Genomic DNA, 17437 nt, shown 5'->3' with positions numbered 1-17437 from the left:
GGGCCTGTGGATATCACTCCATCCATTCTCTCACTAGCGCTCTCAACATCAGAGTTTTTCTGTGTTCCTACCAGATCCACTCTGTTAACCCCATTTTGGATCAACCTCCTGCCTTCTCTAAGCCTGTATCTTAAATGCTAAGGATGCTGGATAAAATCAGAGTTGAGGGAACTGATACCAAACTGATGGTCTCTACTGTGACTTGTGACCTCAGTGCTGTCTTTGATCAGCCCCTCTTCTGTTTCTCCACATCACCTATTCCAAACATTTACCACCCTCTTCAAAATACCTACCCCACCACTATAGCCCTTTCTCTCAGCAGACAAGCTTTCCTCCTCATATAGAAAAATGTGTCTGTCAAGACAGAAGTATGCTTTGTTGAATTACATCTCCACCCATACTAATTTATCTATGTCTGTTCTGACACCTGGTTTCCTTTTAATCTAGAGGAGATATCCCTTCTGATATCTAAGACTAATTCAAGATGCCTCCACTGGTGGTCCTGATTTAATCAGTGCTGGTTCTTATTTCATTGTTTGCTCCCTTCTCTATTATTTACTACCCCTCCAAGTATAGATATGGCTGAGCACTCCAGTTTAAGAAACACTCATACACACTGTCCCTCCACTACCAGACTTTTCCGAGGATGTCCCGTGATTGCTGTCTTATCTTTTTAAGCATCAGTCTCTGCAGCCCATTATAATGTGGTTCCAGCCCCACTATCCCACTGTCTGTTAAGCAGAGATCAATTACCTTCTAAGAGACAAATCCAAAAGACTATTTTTTGGGGTTGTTTGTTTACACTTTACCTTTCATGGTGTTTACCAGTGTGGACCTCTTTCTTCTTGAAAACTTCTTTTCCCAAGCCTTCAGAGATATCACTGTGCCCTGGCTCTCTTTCTACCTCTCTGAGGTCCTTTCTCAGTACCCTTTCTTTCTCAAGTTCACCTCTTCGGTAATCTTTACTTCCCTTTGACCAGATTTCATGTTCATTAAGCCAGCTTCTAATTATAATTTGGTTTCCCAAGTCAATTTGCTCACAGGGATAGAATGCATTGGTCAAGGGATTACAAGTAGACTTGAAGGCTTGTTATAGTTCTCATCGTAATGCAATTGATTGGCATTCCAGTTTATTTATTGGTCTCTTATCTGACTGGCAAGAGTGACTCATCCTCCTGAGATGCCCAATCTCTTCGACTCTTACTGGAAGGAGCAGGTTCTGAGGTGTGGTGACCATAGCACAGCAGTGTCGCTCCATGAAGCCCCGTACTAGCTGACCTACTGTGGAGAACACGTCTATCTCAGTTCTCTGTGACTACTACAGTCATGTCAGAGAAGTAGAGCAGAAGCTTGAAGGGACCATGTGGGATTAAACAACAAATTATCGAGGATTGACGTATTGTGGGGCTAATGAGGTTCTTAAAAAAATGCATGTATGGGTGAGAGGTAAAAATTCTTCTCACGGGCCCTAAGGTCGCCTTCTCTGGAAGATAGGGCCCAGGCTAGTGCCTGGCTTTAGAAGACACTACATAAATATTTGTTGACTGAATAATGGAAGAGTCTCTGTTTATATCTGCATGTAGACACCTTTAAAATTAAGGCTACGCATCCACATTCCAGTTAAGTGGGTGCTTGCACGACCACCAAAAAGCATACGTCATAGATTTGCTGCTTCCGAGAGACCGTTATAATCTACAGAACTGTTGGTCTTTCTAACAGACTCCAAGGATCTCTTTCCCTGCTCAATTTTAGGAAGAAAGATGCTTTTTTTCTTTGTGTTTTGATACTGGTGTCTGGGGTGCTTCACATGACTTGAGGATATCCAGCTTAAGTTGTAAAGAATATTGTATTCTTGGGATTTTGAAGAGAGAAATTACTTTGGCATATTATAATAATAGTAAAAAGCAAAGTTATAGCTATTAAAGGCTTAATTGATAAATTCTAGCTGGGACATTCGATTTTGCACTTGTGACAGAACAATGCTTGGGAAAGTCTGAAAACAAGCACAACAATTGTCTTTTATAGATGTTGTATCCACATGTTTTTGACAGATCTCATATGGGCTGTAAAAAAAATAATAGTACAGCAACAAGGTAAGTTGAAAGCTTTCCACCGAGAATACTGATGACTCATCTCTTTATTGCTAGATTTAAGATGATGAACACTTGTTTTGAAAAATGTGATTTTTCTCTATTTCTGTGTTTAATTAAATGCAAAAATCCTAGACTGGAGCAACTTTTAAGACTGCAAATTTAAACTCATAAAAGTCAGATAATGGAAAAGTGAAGGTTGTGATGGCAAGGTTAGCTCATCCGTTGCACATGGATTGCATTTTGCATGACTAATTAGGCGATTTAAGCAGGGTGATGCCAGCGAAGCACCATTCCTCTTGCCCCTTAAATCCGTGCCTATTTTAAACTAGCCTTTCTATATGCATCACTTAGTAAGAGCCAAAAATACTTTTAGCATAATTTAGTGTTAGTATTTCTTCCTGAGAAGTTGTGTTAGCTTTGCAAATGACCCCATGTGGCCTGGATCAGCGCTATGGTGGCTGCTTTCTTTCTAGCAGACTTTTTTCTGAGTAATGTTTTAAAATTTAATACATGGGAGACTAAAATAACAAAACAATGGAGAAATTTCTATAATAACTTTATTGGAGTATTTTCCAGGAGAGCACAATTTGATGGTCTTTTAGGGACTTCAGTAATAAGCCCCCTGAGGTGGGGGATCTAAGAGGAATCAGTGCAAGAGAGAGCATGGATTTTGGAGACAGCCAACCTGCATTTGGACTATGATTTTGTCATTTAGAAGATGTGTGATTTGTGATAATTTCCTTAATTTTTCTGATTTTGTCGCCTCCGCTATGAAATGGGGCTTAAACGCTACCATGCAGCATGGTTGTGAGGATTAGGGACACTAAATGGTAGTAAGTTATTATTTCACTGTTATTTTCACAGGGAATAGAGTTACCATAATGTCCCAGCAACATTGGAAATCTTTCCCTTTTGCCATCTAAGTGCAACTTTCAGCCAAGTTAGTCTGACACACTTCCCGGTGTGGTGGACGTCGGAAACATTCTGCAGGTTGCTGGCCATCTGATTCTCTCCCTGCCTTTCCTGGCCTGCCCTGATGCATTTTCCATGCTGCAGCCATAGTGACCTTCCTGATGGACGTGCATGATGGTTCACTTCCTTGCTTAAAATGCTTCCAAAGATCCCATTGCCTTCAGGACAAAGTCCCGCATTCGCCCGACACTCTGCCTGCATCCTCCCTGTTGGTCTGTGTGTGGCTGCTTCTCTGTGCATACTCGCTTTCATCATGCACTTTACCCTTCTCATCCACATGCTACAAATTCTCATTTGTTCCTAGGCACTTCCTCCAGTGTGAATTCTTCCGGAAGCTTTCTTTGGTTACCTCAGCCTGAATCAGGTGCTCTTCCTGGGGCTGGGAGAAGTCTGGTCCCTGAGCATCCTCTCTTACGGTTTTTATTATTTGTGCTGTAATTGACTGTCTACTTATCTTGGTAGACATCCTTGGATTAGACATCCTTGAGGCTGGTGTCAGCATCTTGTTCATCTCACTGTCTCCAGGGTTGGCAAAATATCTGATAAACAGTAAATGCTTAATCATTGTTCCACTGGAATGCAGATGTCTATGTAATGAGCACCATTGGGATCTTCTGCTCTTGGCAGTTGGTTTCTAGAAGCCCCTTGGAAGCATGCTGAGTTCATCTTAAAATTTCTTCTAAACATAATCTGCCTGCCAAGGTGTGATATTTTTGGAGGGTGGTGAGGAGTGAAAGCAAGACAACGGTGTATATGTGTGGGGTTATTGCTACCATAATTTAACTCATTTTTTCAATTATAGGTGATAACAATATACTTCCTGTATTGCCTATGGACTACCAGAACCCAAAAGTGAATTATTTCCTTTTAGGTTCTCTCTTAAGGACGACGGACCAAGTTGTGTCAGTCATTGCTCTATAGCAATATCATAAGGGGCACTATTAGTTACTCTTTAACTTTTAAACTCCTCATCTCGAAATGCATAATAGCAGCTGTGATCTCTGCATCTAGCTGAAGAGCAGAGCTTGCCAGATGTATGAGCCACCTACCAATCTTGTGTTAGGATTTGACGTAGGCCAGAAGAGAGCTGATTGGGTAGCCCATTGATGCGAGGGCGTTTCCCACTTAGACATGGGTTCCCTGAATTTAGGTTACAGCGTAAATGGCACAGGCAGCGTTTCTGACTTCAGGTTGAGTGGTGGGCCAGGAAGGCTACGAGTTTAATTTTGTGAGGAGGGTAGGGTAGGGTGAGTTTTTCTTTAAATCACTGCCAATTTTCAAAAACAAACTTGTAAGTACTAATCTCAATTAGGCATTTTTAAATCAATTAAATCACAGTTATTCATCATTCATTCAGGTAAGGACCATTCAGGTAAAGAACTGCCCATCTATGGACCAGGCCCTTCTTGCTGAAATTACAAAGGTGAATTAAACTCAGGACCAAGCTCCAGGAAGGGTGGTGGGTGTGGATGAGGGTGACTGATTTGAAATGACAGTTTTCTCTATCTAGGCAAGGGGGAAAACTTTCTTTCAAAATAATACTTGAGCTTATTAAATATTTATGGATTTGAGGATTTGCCTCCCAATAAATACTGAATTAATTCATTTGTACTTTCAAAGTGCTCTTTTATTAAAGTGGAGTGAGAGATGTCCTGTAAAGATAGAACATGAGCTTCCTTTATAACATATAGAGGTTAGTTCAAGATAAGCTGTTTTAATTTTTAAGAAAAGACACTGTTAATTTTCAGATGCAATTCAACATGAAAAGAAGAGCTGATAGAAATCCTAGAAGGCAGCAGTTCTATTTTATCCAGAATAAAAAGGAGCTTTGGCATTTTTGAATGATTTTTGTAGCAAATATAAAGCAGTTCGAGACATCCAACTTTATGGATTTTTAATAATTAGATTAAAATTTGAGTTTATAAGCTTTAGAGATAGAGTCATGTATTTTTTAAAAATTTATTATTTCTTTGGAAAGATGCACGTTGAAAACATATCAAGCTCTAAGCAGAGTGTGGCGAAATGTCTGGAAGTTTTAGGCTGAATTGCAGTCCAAGCTGGCTGTGAGTGACAGGAGAGAAGAGCTGGTTGTGAAACCGAAGACCCAGGCTAGCTGGCCAAGGTGTCACTAGAGACTGACTGTCATACTGCAAGCGAAAGCTGGAATCCTTAACACGTCAGTGTACTTTCACGCTCAACCTGCAGAAGTACGATCAATGCAGGGTCTGAAGCGGGTGAACTCATAGATCGAATTTCACCCTCCAGCTCTATCGGAAAATCTTTTCACGCAAGATCTCCAATTCGCTAGTGCTTTCAGAAACACCGACAAGAAGGAGGCCATGCAGAGATGGTTTTAAGACAAACAAGGGACATCTTTCTTATTGCTGAATGTTTCAAATACAGCAAGCAGTATGTATGAATATTTAAAAAATTGATTACAAAATAAGTGAAACCCGCTGTTTAATTTTCTCATCCAATTCCTCTCCTACCCTGGAGTTAAGATTCTCTTGAATTTTATATTTATCCTATCTATGCATAATTTTATTCTATTGCTGCATATGTATTTAGCCATAAATGAAATAACTATTATTTTGCATGACTTCAAGCTTTATAACTGACCCCACACACTGCGTGGATTCCTTCCTCTTCACGCCCTCAACAATATGTTTCTGAGATTGCCTTATTGGACTATACTGTGTTTATCCATTCTTCTGTTGAAGCACATTTAAATCACTTTCAATTTTTTTTGCTGTTATAAATTGTGCTATTTATTTATTTTGGTGCGGAAGTTTGGCACTGAGCTAACATCTTGTGTCCATCTTCCTCTATTTTGTATGCAGGTGAGAATGCAAACTGGTGCAGCCGCTATGGAAAACAGTATGAAGATTCCTCAAAAAATTAAGAATAGAACTACCATACGATCCAGCTATTCCACTGCTGGGTATTTATCCAGAGAACATGAAAACACGAATGCATAAAGATACACGCACCCCTGTGTTCATTGCAGAATTATTCACAATAGCCAAGACTTGGAAGCAACGTAGGTGCCCATCAAGTGTGAATGCAAAAAGAAGATGTGGTATGTATATGCAGTGGGATACTACTCAACCATAAAAAATGATGAAATCCGACCCTTTGTGACAACATGGCTGAAACTTGCGGGTATTAAGCTAAGTGAAATAAGTCAGAGAGAGAAAGTCAAATACTGTATGATCTCACTCCTAAATAGAAGATAAAAACAATGACAAAAAACACATAGAGACAGAGATTGGATTGGTAGCTACCAGAGGGGAAGGGGGGAGGGAGGAGGGGAAAGGGGTGATTAGGCACGTGAGTGTGGTGATGGAGTATAATTAGTCTTTGGGTGGTGAACATGATGTAATCTACACAGAAATCAAAATGTAATGATGTACACCTGAAATTTACATAACGTTATAAACCAATGTTACCACAATTAAAAAAATACAAATAAAACATTGAGGCTGGAATAATGCAAACCATGTCAAGCAATGTTAGCCAATATGACAGTGGCACAGATAAATCTCATAACAACAATTGTAAACTAACATTAGTTCATATTAGTTCATAACTAAAAGCATAAGAAAGTTACAAAATACATTAAAAAGGTATTACCTCATAATAAAAAAATTGTGCTATTTATTTGTGCATTCATTTACTCATTAAACAAATATTTATTGGATATCTAAGATGCTAGACACTATACTAGGTATTGAGGATACAGCAGTGACCAAAACAGACAAAAGTCCATACCCTCACGGAAGTTATATTCTTCTCATTTTAGTCTTCTTTTGTGTCCTTAAGTATTGTTTCATATTTTTCTTATAAAGCTATTCCATATCTTTGGTTAAATTCATTTCAGATACCTTAGATACTTTGTTGCTCCAGCAAACAGGATGCATTTTTTCTGTGTGGCTATTCCTGGCTTGTGGGAACGCCCGTGGTTTGGATGAGTTGATCTTGCTCAGAAACCTTGCGAGTCTGTATGAACACTTCTAATATCATGCCAGTCGTTTCTCTTGACTATGTTACCATAATAATATTGACTTCAAATAGAGTCAGTTTTGTTTCTTACTTTCTAATTCTGGTTTCTCATTTTTATTCATGAGAAGTGATAGAGAATATTCTTTGCCTGATACCATCTTTGATGAGAATATTACTAAAATATTCTTTATTGAGTGTAATGTTTGCTATAAGGTTGTTAAATACTCTTTATCAGGATCAGGTTAATGAAGTTTCCTTCTCTTCCTTGTTCACTAAGAACATTGTCATGAACAGATGATGAACATTAGTCAATGGTTTTCTGCATCCACTGAGATGCCACCATTTCCCCTGATAACCTATTATGTTGACTATTAGATTAGCAGCTTTGGTGAGGCCAAATCATCCTTGGATTCCCAAGACAAACTCTCTTAGCTTGCGATGCATTTAACAAAAGAACCTGCTAAATTTGGTTTGCTAATGTTTATTTGGGAATTTTTTTCTGTAATCGTAAGATTGGCCTAAAACTTTCTTTTTCTTGTGCGTCTCAAGTCTGATCTGGGTAGACTATGCCACTTTTGTGAGGCTGTGCTGACTTAGTCTTTCTTCTTAGTCTATTATCTGAAGCATTTTACATAATAAAAATGCTATTTCTTTAAGGTTTGGAAAGTTTATAAAACTTATAAACCATCTGTCTTACCATCTATAATTCTTTCGATTGTCCATTCAAATTCTTTGATAGTTATTGATGTATTTTGTTTTTCTAATTTCTCTTAAGTAAATTTTCTTGAAAAAGATTTACTTCATATACATTTTGGAATTTATTGGCATAAATTCATTCATAGATTTCACTTGTGATTTTCAAATATGAATTGTATTTCTAATTTGTTCTCTTTTCATTCCTAATATTTTTACTTGTGTCTTCTCTCTCTCTCATTTTCTCCCTTCCTCCCTCTCCCTCTTTCTTATTGAATCTATTTTTATTAGAAATTTTTATCAACTTTTGACCTGTTGTTCTCTGTTGTTGCCCTTCTGTTTCATTAATTTCTGTTTATCTCCATTATTCTTTCTTTCAGTTTTTTATTTTTGGGTTAATTTTGTGTTTAGTCTGTTACTCTCTTTACAATTCCTTAAATTTAAAACTTAGCTTATTTTTCTAATCTTTCCTTTTTATATAAGTGCTTTAAAGCTATGCAATTTCCTCTAGTTATTCCTTTAACCATATACCATTACTTATATATAGCACTTTCATTATTATTCACTTCTAAATATTTCAAAATTTTATTGCTATTTCCTCTTTAGTACAATTTATATTTAATTCCTTTTAAGGTTTGTAAACATATACTCTTATTATCTTATTTTTACTTTCTAATATTAAATTTGATATTGTCAGAAAATAAGGATGTTGCTGATTGAGATTTTGCTGAGTCTACCATTGTGGTTTATTACACGGTCAATTTTTGTAAATGTTCTGCATTTTCCATATGTGAAAGGAATGTATAGTTTATCTTTATTCTCTGTAAGATGTTATATCTATTAGATAAAACTTGTTAATTTTCTGGTCAAATCTTCAGACTTACATTTTTTTTCCTATTTGATCCATTGGTTTCTGACAGAGACATGTGAAAATCTCCCATTATCTTGTGGATCTTTCAGTTTCTACATATAATTTTGTCAGATTTTCTTTGGATATTTTGAGGCTGGGCTATTAAGTACATGTGACTTCATGATTATTATATAGTCTTAGCGATTTTTCCTGTTATTATATCATACTATCTGTGCTCCTATTAATGATTCACGCATCCGATTCTATTTCATCTGGTATTACTATTTCCATTCCTTGCAGTAGTTGGCTCCGTCACTGTGCCTGCCTCTGGATGGGAGCTGGGAGCTCACGGCCTCCTGTCATGCTCACTGCTTTTTCTCCACAGAGATTCAATTTCTGTTGAGATATTTACGTTGTTTTTGAGCTTGGCTATTTTAAAATCATTATATTTTATTAATCATTACCGTGTGTTTGGAACAGAGGAGGTGTGTCAAAATGGGAATTCTCTGTGCTTCTGACTCTGTGACTGACATATTTTTTTGGAATCTAGAATGCTAGTTTTTAAAGTGGGATCTGAACATTACTTGTATCAGAACCACCTGAGATGCATGTTACAAATTCAGATTCCCTAGTCTTACCTAAAACTAGATTAGAATCTTGGGGTGGTAGTGGTCATACCCAGGAATCCTCATTTTAAACAAGGTTTGCATATGGTTTTCATGTGCACTGAAGTTTGTGAACCGCTAGTCTAGAACATGATGCCTACCATTGCCGTGCTTCTAATCTTTCATGACATTTCTCTGAATATCCAGACAGACGGTCTAGTTTTCACATGGGTGGTGTTGGATGAACACCACAGTCAAGGACTCTATAGGACTGAGATAGCTACTATGGAAACACAGCCAATAAGACTTTTGATGAATGTAGCTTGTGGCCTTGGCACATTACTTATACTTTCAAGCCTTAGTTCTCCATCTGAACATGACTTAAGTAGATCTATTGTGTTGAATGAGAATATATATACCAGTGTCTGGTACCCAATAAATGCCCAATAAATAGTAGTACATATTGATGCAAAGAGATGCATGAGACAAAAAGCTTGAACTTGGCAAAATCATAGCCCCCCCCAAAATTATTGTAGTTTCAATTTTTTAAATTATGCCTAATATCTTAGAATTGGATCTGGTATATTTTGGAGAAAGAGTGATAGAATGCTTCCGAAGAGCTTAAATAATGAAAAATAGCTACAGAAAGGACTGGCATTTGAGCCCAGTTATGGGTTATAACTCATGTTTTCATAATCCTTTGCTCAATCTTTATGCCCATTTGAAATCTATTTACAGTCTACAGCAAAATTAAGTAAAATTGGTTTTATGTTTCTTTAAAATCGATAGGTATAACTGAATGAATTGATATTTTCAGTAAGAAGTGAATGGACATTCTATTAATCTCAAACAGTAAAAATGTTTTTAGCATTGCAAAAATGCATGATTATAATCAATCACTGGTTTACCACCTCTTATTAATTCATACATTTGGAAGGAATATTGTTAGGTGCACAAAAACTGGTTAATATTTGGCACATAATAACAGACCTGAGTTCACTTAAAAGATCAGGACAACCGAGAAGACAAAAGTAGGAAAAAATCTCAGAAGATTTTCTCATCTATATTTCCTGGGGAATGAGGCTCGTGCACATGCAAAGTGTTTCAATCTGCTTCTGGTAAAAATAATTCTGGCTTTGACTGCCAGTTCTGCTGTTGTCTGACTGACTGCAAGCAATTCTCACAGCTGTTAAAGCCTCAGTTCCTTGTCTACAACCACGGGAAAAAGAATAGCACCCGTGTCCTAGGCCTGTTGTGGGGATTTGGTGAATTAACGCATTGAAAGCTTTTAGGACCACGTCTAAACTTAGTAATACCTAATAAGTAGTGGTTATTTTCATTAGCTCTCTAATACTTTTTAGAAATCATCGGTATTATTTAGTGGCCTCTTAGGTCTGTAAATCCATGTGATATGAGTAACATCCATGACGTACTTACTGAGTTAAACAGTTTACAAGCCCATGAGCAGGTGCCTTTGTTATGATAACACTGTTATTAGTACCAGTTTACGTGTAAGGGGACTGAAGAAGAGAAAGTGAAGAAATGAACAGAAGGTGAGAGTAGCCAAGGTTTGAACCCAGAGGTTGTGTTTGCACAGCTCATTTTTTTGGCCACAATACTTAGGAATTGGTGAGGGACGCGTTCACCATTTGACAGGAACAACCAGCACAGGGATTCAAAATCCTCCAACATTCATTCCCAGTTGGAGACTGGCTTGTTGAAGGGAAGATTTCATCAGGTTATTCTTGGCAAAATGATATCAGTTAATTGTTATTTCAATAATATCTGTATCCGTTTATTCTCTCTCTCTCTCTCTCGTTCTCTCTCTCTCCTACCCCCACTGCTTCACCCAACGCCCACCCCCAACTTCCCATCAATCCACCTGTAACAGGGAGGCCTAAGGAATCTCTATATATAGTGAAGGATGTCTGTGATGGGACACGGGCCAAGCTTTATTTACATTGTTCCGTTTATTTCTATCAAGATAGCTTTTAAAAATATCTTCCATCTTGAGTAAAATTTCACACTGCAGAATATATGAACTATTAAAGAGCGACCTACTGCCTTTCATCAGGAAAAATTGATTTTCAGAACATAACTTTAAGGGGGTATTCAGGTGCATTCATTTTCTCCCTCACAGAGTGCAAAGATTAATTTACTGTCACATCAACAAGAAGGAGAGATTACAACAAACTCCTGAGTGGAGGATAGGCATTCAAAGTAAGCAAGAGAGATTTCACAGGTCAAGTATTTTGTCTGTGAGTCTTATCCTGGCTGTTAGTTTAAAAATGTTGCTCTTTAAGGAAAAGTGAATCCTTGCAGACACATCTTCCCTCTGACAAGGTTTATCTTAGGGGTTGGGTGGGGTGGGGTGAGGTGATTGACTTGAACTTTTTTCTGGATGATAGAGTCTAAATTTGTAATTTCATGGGTCAGAGTTAACGTATCTTCCCGTCTTCAGAGTCCTCAATATACATTTATTGCATAGGGCTAAACTGCTGAATTGGTGTGAAGCATTAAAAATGGTATTTCTGTAAGAGATTTTTTTAAAAAGCAAAATCTGTTTATAAAACCGTAAATGTTTACTTCTGGCTACAGAGCACCCACAGTATTAGGGAGCAAGGATAGCTTCGGGAGGCATAAGACGTCCTCCCTTTATGTCCCACCTTTTTAACAATTAAAGTTTGGCTTCCATCCACGGACAAAAGTGTCTCTGTGGGGGTTGTGGGACTCATCACCATTTGTCAAGGGACCCAGAAAGTGTCTCGCCCGCCTAGGCATGGGCGATGGGCAGACAGACTTCGGTATGAGCGGTGAACTGGCTCCAGCCCCTCTCAGCCATGGTTCGGGAGCACCTGGAGAGTGACCTGGGCTGACACCCAGAGATGAGAGACCGTTTGTGGAATGAGATTTCCTGAGGAGAAGTTCCAGCACCTTGCTGGAACAATAACAACAAAAATATAGGAGTTTGGACCTATTGGAGAGGGTGAAAGGAACTTTGCCAGCAGTGTCTTTCTCCCAACGTGGCACACTTCCTGATTTCACACTATGCTACAGAGCTATAGTAATTAAAACAGCATGGTACTGGCATAAAAATAGGCAGATCAATGGAATAGAATTGAGAGCCTGGAAATAAACCCCCGCATATGCGGTCAACTAACATTTGACAAGGGAGCCAACAATACTCATTGGGAAAAGGATCATCTCTCCAATAAATGGTGCTGGACAAACTAGATAACCACATGCAGAAAAATGAAACTGGACCCCCGTCTTATACCACTCATGAAACTTGACTTAAAATGGATTAAAGACTTAAATATAAGACTTGAACCTTAAAACTCCTAGAGAAGAGCATGGAGAAAAATCTCCTTGACATGGGTCTTGGCAACAAATTTTTGGATATGACACCGAAAGTCAAGTGACAAAAGCAAAAATCAAAAAGCAGGACTACATGAAACTCAAGTCTTCTGCACAGCAAAAGAAACAATCAACAAAATGAAAAGGCAAGCTAAGGAATGGGAGAAAATATTTGCAAACCATATATTAGGTAAGAGGTTAATATCCAAAATAAATAGGCTGTGTGGCACAAGGGTGCGCTCACTAGTTGGTAATTCATGGTCTCCATCATCATGCCCTTAATTCATTTGAAAGCATGGCTTTATTTTCTCAGCACCATTTGCTAGAGAAGGATTGGTTTACGTTGAGTCTTTCTTGGTCCTTTTGCAAACTCTGGGCTCTAGACAATGGAAGTGTTTGTTTGGCTTGCACAGTGTTTAAAAAACAAAAGAATTTAAATACTTTGAAGCATGACTCGTATCTACATGCCCACCTTCCTTACTGTCTTATCTTAGGCCCACGGCTCTTAGCCTTGGCTGCCCATCAGAATCACCTGGGGCAATTTTGAGTATCCGGATGTCCAGGCTGCATCTCAGATCAGCCATGTAAGACTCTTTCGAGCTGGGATCCGGGCATCAGTACTATTTGAAGCTCTTCAGGTGATTCCACTGTGCAGCAAAGGCTGAGAACCATTTTGGGGCCACTTCATTTATTTACGTCAGCTGTGAAGTCCCTGAAGGCAAGGGATGTCACTCCTGAAAGGTGGGCCTCTGATCCTGACTTCTAGGAGGATTTGTTTGCTTCATGTGACCTCAAGGCCCCGGCTCCCACCATTCAGTAGGAAGCCCTTTCTTTCTGATGGAGGCCAGTCATCCTCAGGACCCTGTCTGGCTCTGAATATACTCTCTGAATTGGCAGAACTGTGCCGTGGGGAAACATGCAGGATTATCCCTGACTCCTGTTTTCTGGGATCTTGGCGCAGCTGTGAAGCCGTCTTCCCTTGGTCCTGCCCCCCGGAGGCTCTGCCCTCTGCAGCTGTTCCGCCTTAGTTTAGGTAGCTGGCTTCAGGTTCAGGGAGGAGCTGCTCAAATTCAATCTTTCTGGTTAGCTGTTTAGCTGCTTTCCTCAGAAATGCTATTTTTCTTGTGCTCCTGTTGGGAGAAGTGCTGACCCCAATGTAGAAACATTAGTATGAGGAAAATGACAACAGATGTGTCCTGAGCTGGAAATGTGGAGAAGGGGTGGGAGGCAGCCAATAGTCAGTGACGATTTTCAGAAGGTTTAAAAGTAAACCTGAATAATTCCCATCTGTGTCCGACCTAATTTTTCTATCTCCAATGAAGTGTTTAAACAAACATATTTTGGAAGCTTCAGCTGTATAATTTTAGTTGTTTAATGGGCTCAATAAAACCCTTGTGTGTATGTTTGTAATAACCTATTTGATCTGTGAAATTGAATGCCCAAGTAGATGGTCTCAGGGAACCGTTGGCTGAAAACACTTGCCTGCCTTTTATTGTCTCCGGTGAACTGTTGTGATCAGACGCTGGGAGGGCGGCTAATGCCAACCACATCTGAAATCACAATTACCAGCTGAACCCTGGCCATGCGCTTAGGGTTATGTAAACGGCCTGGTGGGCTTCACAGAAGGCAGGTTTTAAGCCGCTGGAATGAAATGGTGATGTGAGATCCCTCAACAAACATCCATATTAATAATCCTTTGACAGTTTTATGATAGTGGTAATAAAAATCAAGGCAGGTTCCTGGACTCATTTCTCTCCCACTCTGTGATGAATGCACCCTTTGTTATGAGATTCCATTGTTCAGGGTCTTTGGTGTCCGGGGAGCAAATGGCTTGCTATTATTGATGCATTTTATTTAATTTAGCTTTTCAATTTCTCTCTTTAGCCTGAAGTCACAAATTAATTACTCTTGTGCTTGTTATAGAGTCGTTGACCTAACTGGATACAGTCGGAGTATTTTAAATTTAGCAAATTCTTTCCTAGCCTGAATTAATACAATCTGTTCAACCCTCCACTGTCCACCAGTAACTCTAACCTAAATCCCTTTTTTTGTTGCAATCTGAGTTCGTCGGTCTCATTCTGGATAAACATTTCCTCTCGCCTCACCTGCTCCTTTAACGGCTTTTTCATCTTTCTTGTTGAAGCTCTTGCTTCTCTTCTGAGCTGACTTCTTACTAAACACACTTGACAAGTGCTCAGGAAAATGGCCCCTGTCCCCCTTCCTGATCTATATCCCTGTTGACCTGTAAAGAATGTCCACTAAAACACGACCTTGAGCAGGTCACTTGTGTTCACAGAACTCCAGTTACTCCTCGTTTGCTTTTCAGAGTAGCATCTGGTCTGAATTTCCAAAGCCTTCTTCCTCTGTGGACCCTTCCCGCCCAAACTTGATAAAGGTGATACTCTCTCTTCTAGAAATTTAAAGTATTGTTTTCCACACCACTTATAATTTACTGTCCTGTGTTGTAGTTATTTTTCTGCTATCTGTATCTCATCCCTCTAATAGATGATAAACTCCTGGAAGGTGCCTCCCACAGAAAAAGGGTTCAATAAATATCTGTCATTGATGAGAACAGACGATAGATCATGTTTTGTTGGAAGATTGGAGCAAAGTCTCAGAAGTAAACCTATAATTTTAGGCTTATCCCCTCCCCCATAATACAACAGGGAGCATGTGTTGAAGACTTATGATACACTTGGTATTAGACATGAATTTTCTCTTTTAATCTTCCAAAACCCATAAGGTTGTGCTGTTATGATTTACAGATGGGGAAACAGAGGCACAGAAAGTTTAAATAATCCATCAGGATCACATTGCCAATAAATGGATGGCTTAGGTTTGAAACCAAGGGAGTCTGATCGAAACTCTGTGCCTTAATATTTGCACACACTGCTTCGGCCCATCTCATCTGGACCTAGTTTGGAATGGAATTTGCAGGTGCGCATCTCACAGATCTGTGCTCCATGAAGTATGAGGTCCCTGAGAAATCCTTCAGGGATTCCCAAACATGATTGCAGTGACCGTGAGTTTGCAGCGAGGCCCTGACACTGCTCATCTCTGCCTGCTGAGGAGGAGGAGAGGTGCCAAGCCCCTGAAGAGCTCTTCCGGTTGAAGCTCAGCGTGGGGATGATGCGGCTTAGAGTTCCTCCTCTTTGGGAGAGCCCCGTGTGGGACCTATACCACGGCACTTAATCTAAGACCCTGTGGACCGCAAGGTGCACCATCTTCCTTACATATATCACTAAGAAAGAAGAAAATAACTGCTGAGATAAGCAGGGCACAATATTTTCTTGTCACTTGGACTTTTAAATTTTATACTTAATGGAAGAGCCCTTTAGTCTTATTTACACCCAAAAACAATGTTACTTTGTTAAGGTGTTTCTAAAACTTCTTTCTGTCTGGAATGTGAATCTCCAGTGTCGATGTTTTTCAGACAGTAAGGGTAAGGCAATATTTCTTGAAAGAACGCTCCACCAGCACCTCTGGGACTTTCTTGTAAGCCACTGATACCAATTTTGGGAGATTGGATGCAAGCACGCAGGCTACCAAAATTTCGTCTCTACTGCTTCCTGGCCAACAGTAGTTGTAAGACACTTCACCTTTCCAGAGAAGTTAAGATGTGGAAAGAGTGTTCATCAGAATTGTTGAAATAGAACAAATATAATTTCATTTGAAAAGTGGGTTCCACAGTTTGAAAATATTTGAAAACCTAGTGTTCGCAAAGGAACCTTGGTCCTGGGGACCCGAGGGCCTGGGGTGTGTCCTGGCTCTCCTGATCTGTGGCGGCAGCTCCATCTCTCTCTGAACCTCAGGTTTCTAACTATAAACAAGGAATAAGCACACTTCTCCCATGGGGTGGTCGCAAACGTTAAATGGAAATTTAAATTCCACCAAAGCAGGAGTGTTTCTAGCTTGTTCGCCACTATCTTTCCATTGTCTGGAGCAGCAACAGGGACCCAGCGGTCTCCAACAAAGATATGTTGAATGAATGAACCGATGGATGGACATTTCACATGTGGAAAACTATGCGGAAGTGTCTGTGCCGCTGTGTGAAAGGCGGTGTGTTCCCACCGAAGGAGAGGCCAGGCAGGGAATGTTTCCGTAGGTGTGTAGCCCTCTTCAGTCCCTCTCTCCATCTTCCCTCAGTGGTTGCGTGGTTTTGGATTCTGTCTACTTCCCAACTGGTAATTCTCCCCATCTAAAGTTGCTTGGGGACCCACAACTAAGAATATACAACTATGTACCAGGGGGCTTTGGGGAGAAAAAGGAAAAAAAAAAAAGCTAAAAAAAAATAAAAAAAGTTGCTTGGTTATTTTCACGTGTAGTAAAGAAATAAAACTAACCTAATTGTAGACGAGAAAGCCATTCCATCACTCTTGAATTCTTAAAAAATTCTTAAAAATGTTATGCATTATAGTTTTCCAATATATGTTTACTGCTGAAATATTAAAAGATATAGAAAAATGTGGAGGAGAAAAAATCATTATTTGTAATTTCACTACGTAGAGAGAGTAATTGAAAATACTTTTTTCTTATGTAATTGGCAGTACAGTATACATATTCTGTAATCTGATTTTTCACTTGATACATTTGAGCATTTCTCCATATATTTAAGTGTTCTTCACAAACATTATTTATGATGTGTGCTATATTATAGTTTATTTGAGTAATCTACACTTGCTGGAAATTTAGATTGTTCCCAATTTTTCAGTATTTTAAATACCACAGCAATGAATATTCTTGAATATATATGTTTATGCACGTCTCTGACTTTTTTTCAGCATACATTCTTGAAAGTGGATTTACAGGATCAAATGGTATGAAATTTTATTTTAATTTAGTTAAGAACATTTGAATTTGGCTAC

Source organism: Equus przewalskii, chromosome 1, assembly GCF_037783145.1.
Source record: "Equus przewalskii isolate Varuska chromosome 1, EquPr2, whole genome shotgun sequence".
In the NCBI taxonomy this organism is placed as follows: Eukaryota; Metazoa; Chordata; class Mammalia; order Perissodactyla; family Equidae; genus Equus; species Equus przewalskii.
The sequence above is the reverse complement of the archived record's forward strand: the minus strand, read 5'-3'. Positions refer to the sequence as shown.